A 21657-nucleotide genomic window follows, 5' to 3' on the forward strand; every position below is an offset into this window, starting at 1 on the left:
ATATGCATTTTTTATCTTAAATATAAAAAATGATATTTATTATTATATAATAATATATTTATATATTGGGGTGCACCAGGTTATCACAACGAGTGAGGTTGACTAAAGGAAAAGCCTCCACAAAAACCGTCAATCATCTACCTCTGTTAGTAACCTCCACTACAAATGGAGAAATGATAAAATTTTCATGAAGGTTCTCTAAAAGTCTTTGTAATAAGGCGTTCTCCTTTGCAAGAAATATTTTAGTGGGGAAAGAGAATAGTCTTTAAAGTGAAAAAATAAGGCATACTTAGTTCAACAAAGAGTGTATGCAACTACCTAATAATGTTGCATGCTTAATGAATATTTAAAAATATAATCAAGAACTTGATTTATCCTTCCATTTATGCTTATGTAGTATGAGGTAACAATAACAATCAGGAGAACAGATTTGTGTTTAATGTGGCATAGAATTGATGCTATTTTTTGTTAAATCTGACTTGTTTTACTCTTTACCATTCCAAAAGTCTTATCGACCCTCTATAAGTACCTTATTAACAATTTTCCACTCTTTCTAATCACTTAGCTTTTGTATTACAAGGAAAATGGAAAACAGCAATGTATGGCAACCATTATAATGTTTATTTTATATATATAAACATTGTATGGTTGTAATACATTGTTTTTTTCCATGTGCTAATTTATTAACAACATTATATATATATATGGAGGTATACATCACTATTCAATAAAGGAGTAGTCTACCTAGGCTGTAGAATGGCCCGTTTTCCGGCACCGGCCGGAAAATCGTCCGGTTCCGGCCACCGGAAATCTCTCTGCCTTCTGCCACCATCCTCTAGCTGAGCCGCCCTCTTTCTCCGCCACCCTCCCCTGACAGTCCTGACATTCTCTGCCATTCACTGCCATTCCCTGACAAAAAAATAGCCTGACATCCCCTGAGCGGTCAGGGACGAGCTGGAATTCATGCCGCCGAGTTTAGAGTGCCTGACATCCCCTCATCGAGCTGGAATTCATGCCCCCGAGTATTATGGCCGGTACCACTGAAGCATCGTCTATAGACCTAAAGATCTGAACATTCCAGGTCTCCGGACCTTCAAAATTTGTTCCAGGCGGCAATAGGCCCGGTAAATCCTCAAGATTTAGGAGCAGTGTGGGATTTGCCTATTTTGTCCAGCGCTGAGTAAAATTGGTGACCACATCGTAAGCAGCAGGGCCCTGGATCTTAGAATGGGCATCATGCCATGGATCCCTGGGGCCTCCGTGCCGAAGATCCGCTCCCTTGTAATTGATCTGATGAAAATCATCCCTGTAAACAGTATCCAAAGTCCTAAACAATGGATGGATCTCGTTATCATACCTTCCATCGCAGAGATCGATTCCTCCAACGAAGCTCACGACCTCGCGATTCTCAGAGCCATGGACGCGGGCATCCAAGCACACATTCTTCTGGTGATGGGTAAACTCTGCAAAAATCTCCACGGTTTGGAATGCACTCATCGAACGATTTGCGTATCTGGGACATTGAAAGCAGTAGACGTTGGTGCCCTTGAAATATTCAGATGTCTCGTCATAGTGGGTTTGCATGAGTCCCTGGTAACTGAGAAGCTCCATGGTCGTTATATCCTCCCAGATAAGGACCAAAACTCTTACTCCCTGATCCGCTTTCTTCTTCAAAAGTTCACCCAATGTCACAGTTTCTGCACTAGGGATCATCCTTTCCTTGTCCCTCACAAACGTAATCTTGGTATTTACAGACCATCCAGCAATGTATATAAATTGCTCGGCTCCATCAATGTACTGGTACACTTCCTCCCACAGTCTCGGAGGCCTGTATAAGGCGCGCTCCTCGCCATGACCCAGCTCGATCCTGGGACGATAATTTTCTGATAAGTGAGAATTCTGATACAAATTGACTCTGCATCCTTTCCTCTGCTTGAAATACACATGCTGGACTCCTGGGAAGTTTCGATCTCGAATCTCGGAACCCCAGTATGGATCTTCTGAGACTTGTTTGAACTAGAGGCGGGCATGGATCTGAGATTTCTTCAGCTGTTCGGAAAAGTATTCATTATATAAGTCATACCAGCCCTCGATGACCTTGCCGCTGAGGATTTCTGAGATTGGGATCTTGGCTCTTCCAACCACTTGGGCAGAGATTTCCAATCCCTTCTTAACGTTGATAACCAGAGAAGGCGATGTGTAGGCGCAGAGTATGTGAAAAGTTTCGTTCCAAATTGGGTTTGTAGGTTCACGGGACAGAACTCTGGTTCTTGCAATTCTAGCAATACCAATATCTATGGTGGCATATAATCTAATGTGCTCATCTAGATGGAGAAGCTCCTTAACTTCCTCCCCCACCTGCTCAATAAAAAATCATTAGTCCTACTTCAAAATTTTTACAAAATGATATGCATTCTTAAACAAAAGACAAAACCAGGGCTTCAGCAAGGTCCTCACAATCATTAGTCCTACTTCAAAATTTTTACAAAACGATATGCATTCTTAAACAAAAGACCAAACCTGGGCTTCAGCAAGGTCCTCACAATCATTAGTCCTACTTCAAAATTTTTACAAAATGATATGCATTCTTAAACAAAAGATCAAACCTGGGCTTCAGCAAGGTCCTCACCTTGTAGAGAAACAAGAATCAATAAACCAAAACCAGGATCTTGGAAAGTTCTCCACCTTGTTTCTCAACAAGATGTACTACTGTTCAGTAAACATCAAATACAAGATCCATAATCAAAGGTGGTTGACGTCATTACCTTTCTCAGCAACCTGGGTAAGCCTCCATGACTGAGGTGCCTAGCTTCAAATATAGTGGCAGTAAGTGTACCATGAACTACTTGGGATGCCATTGGAGACCTGTATTAGAAATCTGTAAATCACAAAAGTAATGCAATCCACTGACTATGGAGATGTTTCAAGCTACACAAATTTATAAGAGTACAGGGAATTTGAAGACCAGCAGGTTTTTAGACCACTGTTCATTGGAACATGTTTTTCTTGAACACTTTAGGTCTGTGAACATTCTGTCATATGGTATTGATACATGAAAACTAACTCTACTTTGGTAAGGAAAAAAATTATTTTGAATGATGTCTTCCACACATCTTGTGGATCAACAGGTATCTAGTGATAAATGGACTTCAAGTAGATTCTTTTGATTAGTTTCACTCCCTCCAATGTGTAGTGAATATCATCAATTGAGGGCTTGGGTACCTTCTGTTGTTTCTAGTCGTGGATATCATCAATTGAGGGCTTGGGTACCTTCTGTTGTTTCTAGTCTCGAAGACGATATTAGAATACAATTTAGCAAAAAAAACATGACATTGATTATATCCGAAGAAGATCTGTCCAACAATTTGGGAAGAAATATGAGATTGGATTCGTTTGGAAAAGATTTGTCCAGCAATTCAAGCCCTAGGGGAAAAACAAGATAACTAAGATGTTTCAAGAAGATAAAACGCCAGTAGAGAAAGATGTCATCAGACATAGGTTCGAGTCAAGTAGAAAGGAGAGTAGATGTGGTGAACAACGTCAACGAATGTGCCCCCACACAATGTAAAAGCTGAAGAATCAACCAAGAGGCAAGAAACGATACCAAGGTAAGTGAACATATTAATTATGCTACTTTGCTATTTCTATTTGAATAGAATTTATAGAGTTTTAATACCTTTTTATTTATACACTCTATAGTAGTCCTTTTCTTCTTAGCTATTTGAATTTTGTTATTTATATTTTTATAAGTTGAAGGTTGAGTCTAGGTTGGGCTGGTTTCATGTCAGGTTCAGCTTTATGTTGGATGGAAGAATAATCTATTCAATTGTGTGATGTTGTCATTAAAAGTATCTAATGTTTGATCAAGTCTGGATGTTCCATAGGAGAGTTTCAATCCTCAACTCTTCACCAAGAAATTTAAACCTAGAGCTTGATAAAGATTAAACCCTACAAACAAACAAAAATAATTTTCACATTTAAATATGTCATGTGTTTTAAATTCACATAGACATGGTGAAGTTTTCCTTTTATTTGTATATTTTTCAACATCACTTGATAGTCACGTAATGCTAGGGAAAATAGAAAATTATTAATCAGCATTAGAAAACCATTAATCAACATTTGTAAAAGTCGTCTGCAATAAAAGAACAGGGTGGTTCCATGAAGATAATGAATGAGGGAACTAAACAATTGTTTAGACAAGTCAATGCAGCTTGACAAAATGACTCTCCCTGCCCTTAAATGTGGCAGAAGATTGTATATTTTTCAACATCACCTCATAGTCACATGATGTTATGGAAAATAGAATACCATTAATCAACATTTGTAAAAGTCAAAGCCTACAATAAAAGAACAGGGTGATTCCACGAAAACAACGAATGAGGGAATTAAAAATTTGTCTAGACAATTGAATGCAGCTTGACAAAATGGCTTTCCTTGTTCTTGATTGTGGAAGAAGACACCATAATCAAATTCACCATGAAGTCACTGTCCTCTTCAAATACACTTAAAAATGTCTATTATCTGCTGAAACTGGTGATGTGGATGGATTAGAGTACATGCATCACTTCAGAGTAACAGTGTAGCAATCCTCATTTCATACTTCAGAAGATAACTACTCCCTGTCATCTCTTTCACTATCGTGCCACAAGATTAATCTTGTGAATAAAAATCTCTATATAACATGAGAGGATTAATCTTCTAAACAATAAACATCTCTGTATAATACAATATATCGCATAGTAAATCATAAAGGGTTTGCTTTATCTACCTTCGTTAAACTGAATTTACTGAACCTCCCCAAAGTTTAATCCGATCTTTAGCTTGTGAAGCCTGCAATTTATGGGTAAAACCAGCGATATACTAAATTACGAAGCCCAGGAAGAATGTTAGTAAAGAGTAGATTTGGAATTACAGGTAAATAACTCTCTGTCCCACTGACTCGTATACGTGATAAACATAAGAATTAGAGTCTGCAGCACTGTTCCTCCAATCATGCCACCCAAAATACCTCTATACTCACTAGGGATGGGCATTGCCTGCGAGGTCTGCATCAATCCCATGGAATCACAATATAACCCAAACAATTTTACATAGAGAGGAAGCAGTTTGGGGATGGGACTCTTGGATCATATGCCCATTTCATATGGAACGTCTACTAAGTGGTTTCAGTTAATGGGGCATTGATTTCAGTGTTCAATATATTTTTATTCTTTATCAAAGTATTTTTTTGTTCTATTTGCTTTTTTCAATTTATGCCTTAGGGCATTTCTTTCGCAACATCTGGTGCAAATGCTAGTTACGTTACAATCCAGGGTTCAATAGATTTGGTATTTTTATGGTTGTTTTAATTTTCTATTTTTCTGAAACCATGTGATACAGTTCCAGATGGGAATGTCCAGGGTTTAATAGATTCAGCATTTTTAATGAAGTTTTAATTTTAGGAGGACGACTCGCCAAAAATACAGTAATGTGTTCTTTATTCCACTGTGCAAGGAAACTGAGTAAATCTGCTCTCCTTGGCGACCCGAATATCTGGGACGCGTCCTTCGGTTGATTTCTCCAGGACATTATAGTATTGTTCGTATGTAAAGAAATTGTATTTTTCTATGAATACCTTTATAGATCTCTGTTGTTTGGGGATGGTTTTGTAAATTTCGTTTTACATTCCTGTGCGTTTTCATGTTTTGTATTTACTATTTGTGTTTTCGTGTTCAATTATATGGATTTATGTTTATATTGATAAATATTAATTTTTTTAATTTGAAATAATGTTTTCTAAATTATTATAATTATATCTATTATTTGGATATAGTTTACAGATTTAGATATAAATTTAGAGGGATAGATATGTATATTTTTGTAAATTTATTACACAGAGGTGGATCTCTTATTGCACTAATTATTTTACATTACTAAAATTTACGTCTGGTTATGTTACAATCCAGGGTTCAATAGATTTGGTATTTCTATGGTTGTTTTAATTTTCTATTTTTCCGAATCCAATCAAATCGGTAGAAACCATGTGATACAGTTCCAGATGGGAATTTCCAGGGTTTAATAGATTCAGCATTTTTAATGAAGTTTTAATTTTAGGACGACTCGCCAAAAATACAGTAATGTGTTCTTTATTCCACTGTGCAAGGAAACGGAGTAAATCCGCTCTCCTTGCCGAGTCGAATATCTGGGACACGTCCTTCTGCCGATTTCTCCGAGGCCGGCCCAGAGCTCCAAGACATTCTAGTATTGTTCACATGTAAATAAATTGTATTTTTCTATGAATGGCTTTATAGATCTCTGTTGTTTGGGGATCGTTTTCTAAAATTCGTTTTACATTCCTGTGCGTTTTCATGTTTTGTATTTACTATGTGTTTTCGTGTTAAATTATATGGATTTATTTTTATATTCATAAATTATAAATTTTTTAATTTGAAATAATGTTTTCTAAACTATTATAATTATATCTAAATAAAAGATACAGTTTACAGATTTAAATTTAGAGGGATAGATATATATGTTTTTGGTGAATTTTAACAATTAAACCATTACCTAGGTAGATGTCTTATCTCATTCACTAAAAGTATTTTTGTACACCGATTCCATTTTTATATAAAAAAAAATCATATATACTAATTTAATATTGGCTTGGATATCATCAAAATCTTAATTTCATTAAAGAAAGAAATTACATTCTATAAATGCATATACATATGCTTTTATATATATATATATAATTATAATATTTTTAATTTATCATTTTTTAACAACCACACTACACTAGCGAATTCATTAATGTTTTTAAGATTGAACTGGGATTTAATAATCTAAAATGCTTTGAGATATAATAATCTAAAATGCGTAACCATTCATTTGACCATTTCCTCAAAATTCATATATATTTGCACATTTATGGACACTAAATCTAAATCTGCATGATACCAGTGACCATTGATGAATTTCTACTTTATATTTTTCATTTATTTTTTTACTCAAAAGGTTTTGGTCATGTATTAGTAAGAAAATGTTTTGGTTATGTATTAGTTTTATTACTGTGTTGAAAAGTGTTTTACAATCTAGTAAAATAGATATAGCCATGTTGTAATATAATATTATGTTTTGTAAAAAATTTAATTAGTTAAAAAGAAATAAAAATAACCTATCTTATTATTTTTTTAACTAGTTTTTGTTTATTGGTTAAAGTAATTTTGACTTGGTTGAGTTATCATTAGTTTTTGAGCTGTAAGTTTGTGAGAACTCATTGTATTGACCTATGGTAGTTATGTGGAATATAACCAGTTAAAGAGGGAAATTAAACCAATCTAGATCCCTCTTAAAAATTTATTGAGACGAAAACCTCTTTTTAAAGTGAAAAGAGATTTGATCTCTCAGGGGTTGGTTGATCTAGAACTAATATTAATATGGATTCGGTGTTCATAATGTTTTGACCATGTATTAACTACCCGATTTAGATCTTACATTACTAAAATTTTCAAAAATTCTTTTCTCATTTTCTAAAATTTTAATTTTTTGTTTTTATTTATATTTTCATATAACAAATTAAGTAGACTTAATAGCTATGGTGCATGTGGTTTCATTTTTCATTTTATTTTCCTTATTAATAAATGTTCACAAATCCTTAAAAAAAATTCAAAGGCTATGGAACATTTTTTTTCTTTCACAAATAATTTTAAAATGCAATTTCTTTTCTAAATTTCTCATTGCTCATTATGAAAGCTACCACCTTTAATAAAATCTCTATATGCAAGATCTCTTATATCTATATCTAGCAATTGTGATGAAAGTGTTCCGACTGCCTAGTTCTAGGACATTGCAACTCTCCAAGTAATCTTACCCATTCCCTAATCTACTCCCCACCACATCTAAGGCCATTGCCTCACCCCTTTCAAAGCCAAAGGTTGAGGGGGCAAGGAATAAAGAACTTGCTCTCCAAAACTCATCCTAGAAAAATTCATCCTGAGGAAACATAAACACACCATATTCTAGCATGGAATCGATGTTGTCAAATACAGAATGAGTCAGAAATAAATTATTTGTAACTGTGTTAATGCATATAATTAACGAATTATTCATCATTCCCTCATTAAAGACTTATTTCATAACTACTATAATATTATTTCCCTTTAAATTCATGGACCATGGATGATGAAATCATTGTTCATAAATAATTGAATGAAATTAAAATGTTTGTCCTAAGAAACGATCTGGAATTGAATATAAGAGAGATATATAAACTTTACAGGTAACGTTAAAATTTTTATAAATGAACATTTTTTAATATCAACTATAGCATTATTACTACTAGTAATAACAATTTTAAGAAAATATGTAATGTAATATTTTAAGTATAGACTATATATAATATAGATAAACTTAAATGAATTTATATATAAATACCTATAATTCTAATATTCATATATCGGCTGTAAAAATCATCCCGTCCTCCAGTCCATTGCGTGGTACAGAGGTAATATGTCACAGACTTGGTCAGATACTCTTTTTTATTACTATTGTTGCGCATCATTTGAATTCTTATTGCGATATTGTTGCGAAACTTTGTTCACCATGGCTTGCATATCGTTATCCTTTTGTCCTATCCAAAATGCTATTCACTTGTATGCAATTTTCATGAGTAGAATTTAAATTAAGACAATAATATCATGGAAGCTTTGAATTTCGCTGACTTGAAATCCAAAATTGAGAATATAAGGAAAACAAAATCAAGATATTATTTTTTTCCACATTTATAGGGAGCTAAACACTTCTGCAAATCAGTTATAAAAAAAAAGTTTTAATTTGGAGACAAGTTACATCTATTATGAAGATTATGAAAAAGATAAGAAACATAATTATGAGCGCTCACAGTGTTTATATAAATCAATATAGATCCATCTTAAACACAGATCTAACATGAGTCAAAAAGATTAATTTTTTTCAAGTGCAAACTTATTTTAAAGTGAAAAAAATAAACCAACATAGATCCATCTTGAACAGAGATCTAACATGAACTAGAAGAATCAAATTTTTTTAAGTACAAACTTATTTTAAAGTGAAAAAAATAATGTATAATTTTTCATTGTTTAAATTATATTATTGAGTGCTATATATTTTTACGTAAAGATTAATATTAATTTAACCTAAAATATTTTATTCATAATCTACATGGGATATTTTATTATATACAACATTAAAATATTTTCTTTTAACATTTTTTTTTTATTTTTCTATATATAAATATATAGACTAAATTAATATTCACATAAATAGATGTACACAAATTGGATATTAGCCGAGTGGATCTACACTGCTGTTTTCATCTTGTTCCTTGTTTTATTTTTTTTTGTTGTCGTCAAAGTTCTGGGAGTAGATCAAATGACAGTGTTGAGAGCAATAGAAAGAAGTTGATATGCTAAGTTATCCAAATGAGGTTTTGAGTTTTGAGAGCTGTGACCGCTGAACAACTATTAAAGTCGAGGCTTGAAACGTGTGATGACATCACTATTTTGTTTGGAAGGTTATGTGGAGTTTTCCCAACACAAGCTCTCTTTAAAAGCTTTGATTATTTTCTTGATCCTCTCTCGAATATTTCAATTAAATTAGAATACAACAATATTATTATATCCTTTTTAAAAGGTATTTAAAAAAAAAAAATTCATGTATGAAGGCTTTTTGAAAAGATAGAGAGTTTTTTGTACAAGCTTTTTTATGATGTCGTAAAAATATATGGTAAAAAGTATTTGTTATGAGATATAATTTATTTTTTTTTTATTTTTTTATTTTTTTTAGGAAAAGAGGTCTGGATATTTTTTGTTTTTTAATCAAAAGAAATGAAAGAGCAGTTTAATGAAACAATTGTAAGTGTGGTGTAAAAGTGTAGATTTACATTAGGGTGTTATGGAGGAAGAATTGATTCGATGAGTTGTTTATGAATTGGAAGAATTGATTCGATGAGTTGTTTATGAATTGGCAGTTGATTGTGGGCAAATAAATTGTAAAAATAAAAAGGAGCATGCATATCAGTGATGGGTTTAACCAAGGAGAATTAAGCACTTCCACAGAAAACTAAAATATCTAAGGATAAAGAATCTACACAAAGAGCAGAAGCTACAGAAAAATATGGAATGTTTCTAGTGGAAGAACCCATATTTGAGAATTGGAATGTAGAACTAGACTAGATCAATGAAGAATTAGAAGCTACAGAAAAATATGGAATGTTTCTAGTGGAAGAACCCATATTTGAGAATTGGAATGTAGAACTAGACTAGATCAATGAAGAATTTGAAGAAACTAGTGAAATTTTGAAATGATTAATGCTGGTAAAAATTTTAAGCTTTGGACAATTAAAATGGAGGGACTTCTTGGTTCAGTAGATTTATGGGAATTTGTTCAAGAAACTTCTATAAATCCCCAAGATAAGAGTAGAAGTGTAGTAACATTGCTGCTCATTATATTAATGCTGGATGATAACCTCTTGTATAGTATTTTGCATGAATATGGTGAATCTTGTATAGTATTTTGCATGAATATGGTGAAGTAAACAATGAAAACGTATTTTGGTACATTCTTGAAACAAAGTACAATGAGAAAACTCATGAATAAGAAGGTCAATATTTTGTAACAAATCTGCATCTAGGTGTAGAGATTGCACAAAAAAAGTTGTCGATGACTCAGCAACAACAACTGATGAATTGAAGGAAGAGAAATTTGCAATAATATTTGATAATGGATATTTGTTTATGAAAATAAATTGCAAGTTATCACATAAAAGAAGTTGATTTATAAATTTTTGTTTGTTTTTGATGATCAAGTGGTTGATGAGAACTTTATTACAATATCAGAAGAAGAAAAAAATGACTAGGAAATTGTAATAAGCTTGATTATGATGAAAAGATAAAGCTAATTGAGTGATGGCTTGAGAAATATTTTGAACATATTTATGTAGGTTTGAAAGAAGAATCTGGCATGGTGAAGAACAGAATGAAGAATCGATGAATGATGCAGGGGACATGGAAATTCAAACAACAGTTGATATATGTAAAGAAGTCCATGGGATTTTGATGCAGTAGAGCTTTGAAAAAAATAGGCATTATTATAGGGTAATGTGGCAACAATCCACCGAACAAGGTATAAATGAAAGTAATGACAAAGCACAACCTCAATGATAAAATACAACTCGCTACTTATGCATTTGAAAGCATTGAAGAAAAATTCAAGCCACAAGAATCTGATGAAGTGATGAAGTACTAGTGCACAATCATATCATGCAATTAAAGAGGAATACATTAAGGAAGAAGTGTTATTATCATTTAACAACAAAGAAAGTCAAAATGAAATATTTGAGTCATATTTGTAAGGCTAGCTGAGACTTAGACCAATAGGCCTTGTTATGTATTGTAGCATATCCATTTATCCATTAAGGGGGGATGTTAGAATAATGTAGAAATGGAAGAGTCTAGAAATCTAATAGGTTTGTTGAGTTGTTATTTTAGTTGTCACCAAATGATCTAGATCTATGTAAGTTACGAGGGGTTGTTCTAGAACTAATTGTTTTCCAATGTAACTGAGTTGTAGTTGAGTTAGAGTGTGTATCTCCCATATTGTTATGTCCATCGAGTCTAGTGATCCCATAGTTATATAATGGGACACATTGTGGTGTATTTGCAGTGAGCAAGTGTGAGGAGGCTTAGGCCTGAATTAATAAAAGTATTCTTCTATGTTAAAATCTATGTTTTCTATTTACTGCGTCATTTCCAAGTTGAGGATGAACATACTTACACATCGCCTTCACACTGGGTTTTCGAATAAGCCTCTCCTCAACTAAAAGATCTCTTAGTTTATTCTCAAATCCAATAATTTTAAAGTTTGATCTCGAGTCTATAGAAGACAATGTTAGACTTCATATTTTAAAATCTATTCATAAAAGGCTCTATTTACTCACTTTAGAATGTTATTTCTTTTGTAACAATTTCAAAGACAACTACACAGTGAAAGAAACTCCCTATTTCAACATTTTTCAAAAACCAGTAAACAATGATGAAAAATTAACTTACATCACTCGACATTTATTTCATGTTTTCTTTAGATGAAGTAATATACATATATATAGGGTTTGTAACTTAGTAGATTTTAAAAATCAACAACCTTTTTATTACAAGAATTAAAAGGTTAAAAAAAGGAAACTTATATTCATCAAATCATTATTAGGATTTAGGAAAAGAATTAAAAAGTTAAAAAAGACGGAACTTATATGCATCCAATCATGATTAGGATTTAGGTCAACTTCTTTCATGAGGCTGTCGTGAGCGTATCAACTTCCGAACTTCGATCAATCTTTAACTACCTAGATTTAAAGTTTTAAGTGGTTTTTTTTCCAATTGAGTAAGAAATCATCATAACTTTTAGACAAAAGTTGGTCGCAAATCAGAGATGATGAATCAATGCTTAGTATTCCACTTGGATCTTTAGTGACAATTTTTGATCTCAATAAAATTCAATAAAAGAAATGAGGCTCAACTTCATGCATATTCCAAAATTTTGTATTAAATTCATTTAAATACAATATTAAAATATTAGAATTCATATGTATGGATTCATTGGATATAACAGAAGGTAGACTCAAAGTTAGAATTAATATATATATATATATATATATATATATATATATATAACAATAAAAATATATTATTTTAAATTTTTATGTATAAAAATAAAAATAACAAAAATATTAGAATTATAGGTATTCATATCTAAATTTAATAGAAAATGTCATTAGACTTTTTAATATTTTAGAATTTTTGTATTTAAGGAGAGTGATAACAATTAAAGTTATATATGAATATTTATTGGATTACATACTAGAGATATGTCTATCCATGTAAATTAATATTTTAGAATCTTGTATTTAAAGAAAATGCAAATAGTTAGAGGTGGAGAGAGATGCAATGAAGATGTTGGTTTAGGGGGTCTTGATCAAGGTTCATCGTTGATTGTTCCAAGCAAAACCCTACACTACTGGCTCTTTCGGCATCAACCTGCGTAGCGCGGACTGAAGTCTCACCCAAAGTAGTATGGGGGGATGCTGGAACCAAGTTTCTGCATCCAGAGATTAGTGTGATGTCCATTTAGGCCTTATATCTTCTTTCGCGTAGATCTACAAGTCCTTAGGACTTGGTGCTATAACTTCCTCCACCCGGCCTCTAGACCTCTGCGTAGGTCTACGACTGGCTTTTTTGAACCCTCAACAGATGAATTATCTATTTACGCGCACCATAAATTAGCCTCAAATTAGAATCCACATAGGTCTACCCAAGTGCTTAATAAACGTAACAAAATATATTATGATCTTCACGTAAATACTTAACATATATTACGTTCAGTTAATAAGGCTTATCCAATAGATTCACGCATCAATACATCATTATTTGATAAAGACATCATTTTATGACAACATATATCACAAACATAAATAACAGAAGTAAACATGGAAAACTTAGAAATTTCTTGAATGATCTTCTTTATTGATCTTCAATATAAGGTTACAGACTTGAAACTTCCCTGCGCACTCAACTGTAGGGGTTCGCACACTCAATTGTAGACATTATTCTAGGCCTCTGTGCACTCAGCTGCAGATCATTTCCCTCCTCTGAGACTTTCTTCTCTGCGCTATTTCTCTAAGACTTCATCTTTTCGTCCCCACAGATGTCTTTCCTTAGACATTCTAAGAAACACCTATTTATACAATTTTACATATAGTCCCATGGTTTGTGTACCATGGGTGGATCTCCAAACTGAGTTAAATTTACATAAATGAGGATTAAAAACCCATTTTTGACTCCTAACCACCTACGCGCTCCGCATCCACAAATCGCAGGGACTTTACATCTTTTTACAAGATTCACATCAAGACATGGGTTTTTAACCCCAAAACTGACCCTGGGGACCCCATCCTAATAGGCCCGCAACACAAAGGTCGTGACTCGCCCTCAAGTCACTCAGCTTGTGCAACGATCTTGCTGTGAAGATTCCCCAACTCCAGTTGTACTACTGCGACCTCGACAACACTCTGCATAACTACCTGCTTAGCCTCCTTGATGAGTTGTCCTGTAGTTGGTCCTTCCGCGCCCAGATTGATCTTTTGATGTGCTTGCTATAAGCCTGTCATCTTTTCCTGAATGTTGTTCGTGACCTGGTAGGCTTCATCCAATGAGGGTTCCGATCTGGCCTTAAGCAAGGCCTCCTTCTTCTGTGGTTCCTCAACCTGCACAAGGAGTTTCTTCCCTTCTTGCAACTTGGCTTGGCACTGTGTTAGAGAAATAGAATGCGCCATTATGCTGACTCACTCATACTTCTTCTACAACTCCCTAGCTTTTATGTTCAGTTTATGCTAGTTTGGGTCCTCCTGCAGGGTAGTTACCAGTTCCATCGTTTGCTCGAATAATGATGTACACTCTACAACAGTGGCATAGAGAATGGCCAGTCCTTCCTTGATCATGGCTCTGCGCTGCTCTCGGACCTCCGTTAGATTCGATGGCGGCACGACCAATTACAGCTCGGTTATCTTCATGTTGAGTTCAAATTGAACTCGACTAACCTTAGCATGTGCCTCGCACACATCAACAACCAATTTTCTAACCTTTACCTCTGTCTATGCATCCTCTGAAATATGGAGCTCAGGTATGGTTCGGCATGCCTCCACGATCATGGACCCCAATTGTGAGTTGTGTGCCTAAAGCACTACCTTTTCTTCTAAAACCGGAGTCTTCTCGGCGAACAGCTGCCAGTTATTCACCTGGATTTCGCTAACAACACTAATGGCGCGTTGTTCCCAAAGGTGATGCTCTCTAGTGGTTGCATGTAGTAATTCATTTAGTGTCTCTAGTTTGATCGCGACCAGGTTTAGGCCCATTTTCGATATGTTATCTAGTTGAGTGCGTTGTTCCTCAGTTTCATCACAGACAGACCCTATAGGTAAGGGAAAGACCCATATATCCATTGTTGGTGAGAGAACTAACTCCATGCTGATAGGTTGTTCTTGCGGTGAGCTACTTGCTGCGCCACTCATTTTACCTACCTCTGCCTAGATCTTAGTTGCCTAAAGGCACAACTCAGAAAGGTGCTTCTGGAATCCCCCGAAAGTTTGTATGTACTACTGCTCCAACTACTGCAATATGTTCATGGTGATATCTCTGACTTTATCACCTATTACGTCCAGGTCACTTTATGTAATCATTAGTGGGTCAACCTACATTTTATGGGCCTTCTCCTTCTTCCTCAAGCCTCCCTGCTGTTCCAAATCTCGTTTTTTCTGCTCGGAGGGGGTGTGCTGCCTTGTCTCACCGCCTTGTCCCGTTTCCATCTCTGTTTCTATTGGAGGTGATGTGCGGTCTTTGCGGGCCTCGTGCTACTCGTGCTCGACCTCTTCCTTGGCAGCGCGTTCCTCCTCGACCCACGTTTTTTTGCAGCGTCTTTCTCTTTTTGTGCAACCAAGTTCTGTGCAGCCTTCTTGGCTGCCTCCTTTCTTTTCCTCGTGGTCGCACTGTCTGCAAAGGTGCTTGGCCCGACAGCCAAATCAGAAGGGGTGTGCCACTCGGCCAACCAACATGACACTACTTCCTCCACATCAAAATCCGATACCAAATAGGGCAGGTCATACCATTTATGTGCGGGATCCCTCTAGGTCTGGATATAAACTCTACGAAATTCAACTTTAAATGTGGCATAGGCGAACATCTGCGTGTACAACGTTGGGGACAACCTTGTGCGCTGGTGGATGGTCATGCAGAGACTTGCTTTTGATGACAACTCAATCAATTTTACACAGTAAAGATGTATCTTTACAATATTTTTACATGGATCTATGGGTTATGGGCCCACATATATATCATAAGCCTTTCAATTGGTGGAGTCTACATAGAACCCATCCAATCACAGGTCGGTCAACAAATAACGCAATACAACAAAACTCGAACAACGAACGCCGATCCCACTTTAACGTTTAAGACCCAGAACTCAAAAGGAAATAAAACTGTGTTGATAACACATCGGGTCCGCTTGGTGCATTAACCCATGTCCACATTCGAGCACGATTACTGTTCGATCAATCAACCAATGGACGGTCGCGATTATCGGAACTCAACGAGGTTTTAACCCCTGTTATAGACATTTTTGTGCCCTACAACTCCAAGCATGAAATGTCCAAAAACCAAGGGCTCCTAAGTCCCTAAAAGTGTTGTTCTAACCCCTAAAGGAACAAGGTCAACAGATTACAGCTTCTCCCAGAAGTTCTCCACCAGAAACTGCTCAGAATTGGTCAAAACAGGATCATTACAGCTGATCCACTGGCTAGGTGCGTTGCATCTCACCCAAATTCACTGTGAGGGTGCGTTGCATTTCAAAACTCCCTTCTGCAGGGTGCGATGGGTGAGAAATGACAAATGGCAGTGTCATTCCGTGAGGTGGAGAGGCAATGGAAGCTTCCAGAATCTTTTCCTGTGACACTTGCCTCACTGAATTCGACCAAGGATGAGTAAGAGGCCCTCAGTCTCCAAGTGGAAGCAAGAACTGACAGAGAGAAGACACCAATCAAATCACAAGCTGACTCATCCGCCTTACAGATATCTATATATGGATCCCTCATCCCAGAGATCCAGGGGCTGGAATTTTGCATATTGTAAGGAATTGTTGTTGATTTCTAGAGACGAAAATGAGATTGTTGGGTGATTTATGCTTTGTTTGAGGTGAAGAGGGGCTTCTTTGCTGGGAGGTTGATGCTAGGTCGGAACCACTGGTTGTAACTCCTCCTGGATCTTTTCTTGTTTATCAATAAAAACTATTTGAGTTCTCCTCCATGCTTTTGTATCATTGATGCTTGTTACACTTGTATGGTTAACTTAAATATGATCCTAAGTTGTTTATGAATATAGATCCATGTATTTTTATAGTGCTCTTCCTCTGTGATCTCACAAGTACTTTGTGAAGCTGGGCATGCAAGGGAGCAGGTAGCTGGAGACTATCAAAGAAGAGAGGGATTGGATCAAAGGATTAGCGCAAGACACAGGTTGGTTCTTTCTATTCCTCTCTATCTATAATTCATAAAGGAAATACAAAAGTAGTTTTTTCTCTGTTTGTTTCTAAGGCAGCTGTCACACCTTAGTGGGATAGAGAAGTTCTAAATAGACACTTTTCCCTGTAACAAAATGGCGACTCCACTGGGGACTGTCTAACTAGTTTGTTTGTGTATCATTCTTTGTTGTTTTTTTCATAAACTTATAAGTAGCTTTCGAACTACATTTGCCATAACAAATACAAAGTAGATAACTGCTGCTTCAATCCATTCACTGGATCTGTTTATGATTTAAACAGCTGATTCACAAACTATCTGATTGCCCTTAAGATAGCTCTTAGATTCTCCTTAGATCTACCCTTGATTGTTGCATTACTGATTGCCTTTTACTCGGCCAAAAACCAAGGACTGAACTCCAAACTGTGACCTGGAACTCGGACAGAGTCTCGTTTCTGGCCCAGCGCAGGTACTGTTCAGAGATCCTGAATTTCAGCGCACTTCCTGAAGGGGTAACCTGCGCTGCATTTCAGATTCTCTGTGTTACAGGTGCGCTGATCAGACTAGCTCTGTGCAGTTGTGGTTCTTGTGCTTCATTCTTTCCAGTTCTATCCTTGAATTTTGCTGCCAGTGATCAGTATATGTCTGTTTGAAACCTCTTTTCCTTGCTGTTATTCTGCCTCCTTTGTACAAAAGAATTGTAGATGTTTTTGTGTTTTTGTTGAGTCGTTTACAGTTTTCCATTGCAAAAGTAGAATAGTCGTACTGTCCTCCTTTGATTTGAATTTATCGCAAGTGTCGATTTCGATCATAGGAGGAAGTTGGATTTTTGTTGATGGTCGATTATATTGTTACTATTGCCTTTGGTCTGAATTTGTAATTTTCTAGTGTCAAGAACGAGTGTTCATTTCAAAATCGTAAGGTGTCGTAATCATCTCTGTTTTTTATTTCGAAAAAGAGCTTGTTTATATTTGTCGCTTGAAAAGAAATTCAGATTTGTACATCAACTTTCTTTTTAGCATCAATACTAAGAAAGTCGAAAACAAATACATGCATGTGCATTTGCATATGGACAGTCTGTTTGGCTTGATTTAGGAAAGTGCATTTACAATGTGCTCTTTGCTCTTTGTGAAAAGATTCTGTCTTTCTTTTCCCCTAGTAGCTAGGATTTTCATTGCACAAAAGAGATAAAAGTTTGTTTATCATCTTTAGATTGCATTTTAGGAATTACATCTACATCTCGTGGTGAACCCGAAAGGCAAACTTCATAAGCAAGATCAACTTAAAATAAATTCAATGAATCTAACAACACTTTGGAACTTAACGCACAACATTTAGAGGTCTAGGCTAGAGACGTATTCTGGCGTCGTAAAGCCTGGTAACTGTTGTCCTCACTGATGGTTGGGTGATTCCTCCACTTTGAGACGATAAGTGCCAGTACGGACTTGTGCTCCCACGTACCGTCGAGTATATTTTGGGAGACCCCTATAGGCTTAAATCCTTATCCTTAGGAAGCCGTGTCTGCCGCCCTATCGATCGCAATGCACTGAACACAACATTCGGGAAGATTGATTGCCGTACCGTAAAAATTATTCTGCAGTTTTGCGAATGGTTTGGTACTCCCTCTACCTAGATCTCCAGAGTAGTCCCTTTCGTTCCTTTTCAGACTCCTTAACGGAAAAGGTCCATCTGAGCACTTTTCACTTTAGGCTCATTAAAAATCGAAGGCGACTATAGTCATCTTTTGTTTTTTCTCGACTCTTAAAAACTGAAAAAACAAGTTGTGTCAAAGCGTCTAAAATTCATTTAATTCGGAAACATACTTCCCCTTTATTTTAGTTGATCGAGTAATCCACAATTGTGGAAGAAAGTCAATTGAAACCCCGTCGTTCGCGGAGGCTTACGAGTCAACCGTATTTGTCTCCGGAATCGAAACCAGTACAGACAAAGCGAACTCGTTTAACCGGTTCCAAATCTCCTATTAAAGTTAGAACAAGTGTTCCAACGACATCAGAGACTCCGGTTACTCCAAACATTTCTGGAATCCCTGCCTCTACAGAAGAAGTTCAACAGCCACAGAAGGACAGTGATACTGATCCTAGTCTGAGAGTAAACACTTGTGTTACCGAACCAGTTCCATCTACAACCGGTTCAGAGAGTCTTACTCTTCAAACATCTGTCGCAACCAATTTCACACCTTCTTCGGCACCAGAAATATTTTACGGACCTGACGGTCTTCCCCTTCCACCTGGTCTGATTGCCATAGAAGAAATTGTAGAAGATCCTCAAACAAGTACTCCAACGCAATTTGGAGTCGGGATCATTCTATATCCTTCTTCGTCGGAAGTTAGTCTACCACCAGCGGAAGCTCCTGTAGAATCGCTAGGTAATCTTTTGGATAGACTACAAATGTCTGAACAACCATCAACATCTAGGACTATGTCGTCTGACACAGCGACGACAGAACTCCTTGCTATCACTCCGACAACGTTCGCCGGTATACCATCTGTCCCGACTAGCTCTCAGCCGCTAGAAGGAGCCCACTCAGGGGCTATTTCGACAGTATGGTCTGTTCCTGTTTGTTCATCCAGAATAATATCCGGAAACTCTTATGTTGAGTCTCAACAAATTGATCCATTTGGAAGTCAATTTGGGCAGTCCGGCCCCCAAGGGCAAAACATTCCCTTGAGTTCTGAATTACCACCATATGGGGGGCAGTATGCCCTTTCATTATCCCCTCCGAGAGGATATCCGTACATGAGTTCACAACAACATTCAGGTTATACTAGAATTACCTCAATCGGTTGGGTACCTATACTACCTCAACAACCAAGAGTTGTATATTCGATGCAACAATGCTTACCTATGTCAAACATACCGAATACGCCAGCTATTGTGACGGTGTCGCAAGTTCAAACACTGCCTGTCGTATGCCAACCTCAGGTTTCTCAGGTTGTAATGCAACAGCCCCTTGACCCTGCAACTCAACCACAATTGCCGACTGGTGGAATGACACAGGTTCAGACGGGTACAATTACCCCTCATCTTGGTCAAACTGTTAGTATAGGTCAACAGCACATGGCTTCACAACCATGGCTAGTATAATACCAACAACCGCAATTCCAACAAGTATACCAAGGTTCTGAGAAACAAATCTTTTCTAATAGTGGGCAGCCGTACATTCAAAACGATCAAAATCAACCATTTTACAATGGTCATGCCCACCAACCTTACCAAAGTTACCAACATCAAATGCATTATGCTGGTATGCAAAGACCAACTTCTCAGGCAATCCCATCCTATCCTGGGTATGCTTCACCTAACCTGAACCAATAGTTACCCTTTGTGGCAACTTTGGAGTTACCTGATTTAAACCGGTTAACTAATGATCCAATTGCTTACGCCCCTTGGTGGCCAGCGATTCCGCATAAACTTCCATCAGATATTCCTAAATTTAATGGAAATTCGGGTGAAGATCCATCGAATCACGTGATGAACTTTCATCTGTGGTGTTCATCAAACACCCTAAATGATGATTCGATAAGAGTTCGCCTCTTTCAGAGGACATTGACGGGTCTGGCGGCAAAATGGTACATCGAATTGCCTAGAGCTTCATTTGACAATTTCAGCACCTTAGTCACAACCTTTTTAACCCATTTTTAGTTACCAATAAGGTACGAACGGGAACAGAACTTCTTACCAATTTCAAACAGATGACGGCCACTCACATATCTGATCATATACATGAATGGTGACGTCGTCGTAGAATGGTAAAAACGTATGTCCCCGATCAGCTCTTAGCTGAATGGTTTATCAATTCATTACTACCTTCCATCACAGAAGATGTGGCAAAGGGGGGAGTCGTAATAGAAGAGCAAGTTATCGCTCGAGCACAATACCTGGACTTGATTTACACTCATTCCGGCACACTCTGTGATAAAATACCTGACGCCCCTAGACCGGAATTCTCAATTCCTCCTCCTCCTAAATCAAACAATGACTCTCATGCCGGCGATGGCGTGATTGGCACAACAGACACAAAATCGACAAAGGCTACATCCAAAAAGGCCCGTAAGATTTCAAGTCAAAATGCAAAAGATGAACTTCTTGCTTCGAAAGTAAATGCCGTATCGACAGATAAAGGCAAAGAAACCAAACAACCAGGAAGCAAGAAGAAAGGCGAAGGGAAGAAGAAGAAACAGGAGGAAACATCACCTGAAAAATCTTCTTCAAACCCTCTTGGAGATAGGAAACCAAAAAATCCATGCTTGATATGCGTTGAGGATAATTGGACCACAAGTTGTCCACACAGAGCTGAGGTTAAAAAATTCTTTAAGAATTCGAAAACCTCCGCAGTGTTAACTGATCCATTTCCAAATCCAGGAACAAATTTGGTTGAAAGGGAAAATGCTTCCCCATCTCAAGTGCTAATGTTGTCGGTTTCAAAACAACAAAATGATGCTTTGATATCGACAAGGAACAAGGATTATGGGAATCCACAACTGTCGAACAACAAGGATAAAGATCAACCAAGTAGTTGGACAACAACTTCGACAGAAGTTGTGCCACCCACCATTCCT

At 36.5% G+C, this 21657-nt stretch overlaps 1 pseudogene; it reads right to left on the reverse strand.

Annotated features, from left to right (window-relative positions):
* Positions 1-975: 975 nt before the first annotated feature.
* LOC149186660 (phospholipase D alpha 1-like) overlaps positions 976-21657 on the reverse strand; it is a 33840-nt pseudogene continuing 13158 nt past the window's right edge.

The sequence above is a fragment of the Pinus tabuliformis genome, chromosome 3_1 (genome assembly GCF_031772625.1).
Source record: "Pinus tabuliformis cultivar Carrire ecotype Pingquan chromosome 3_1, CPIR1, whole genome shotgun sequence".
NCBI lineage: Eukaryota > Viridiplantae > Streptophyta > Pinopsida > Pinales > Pinaceae > Pinus > Pinus tabuliformis.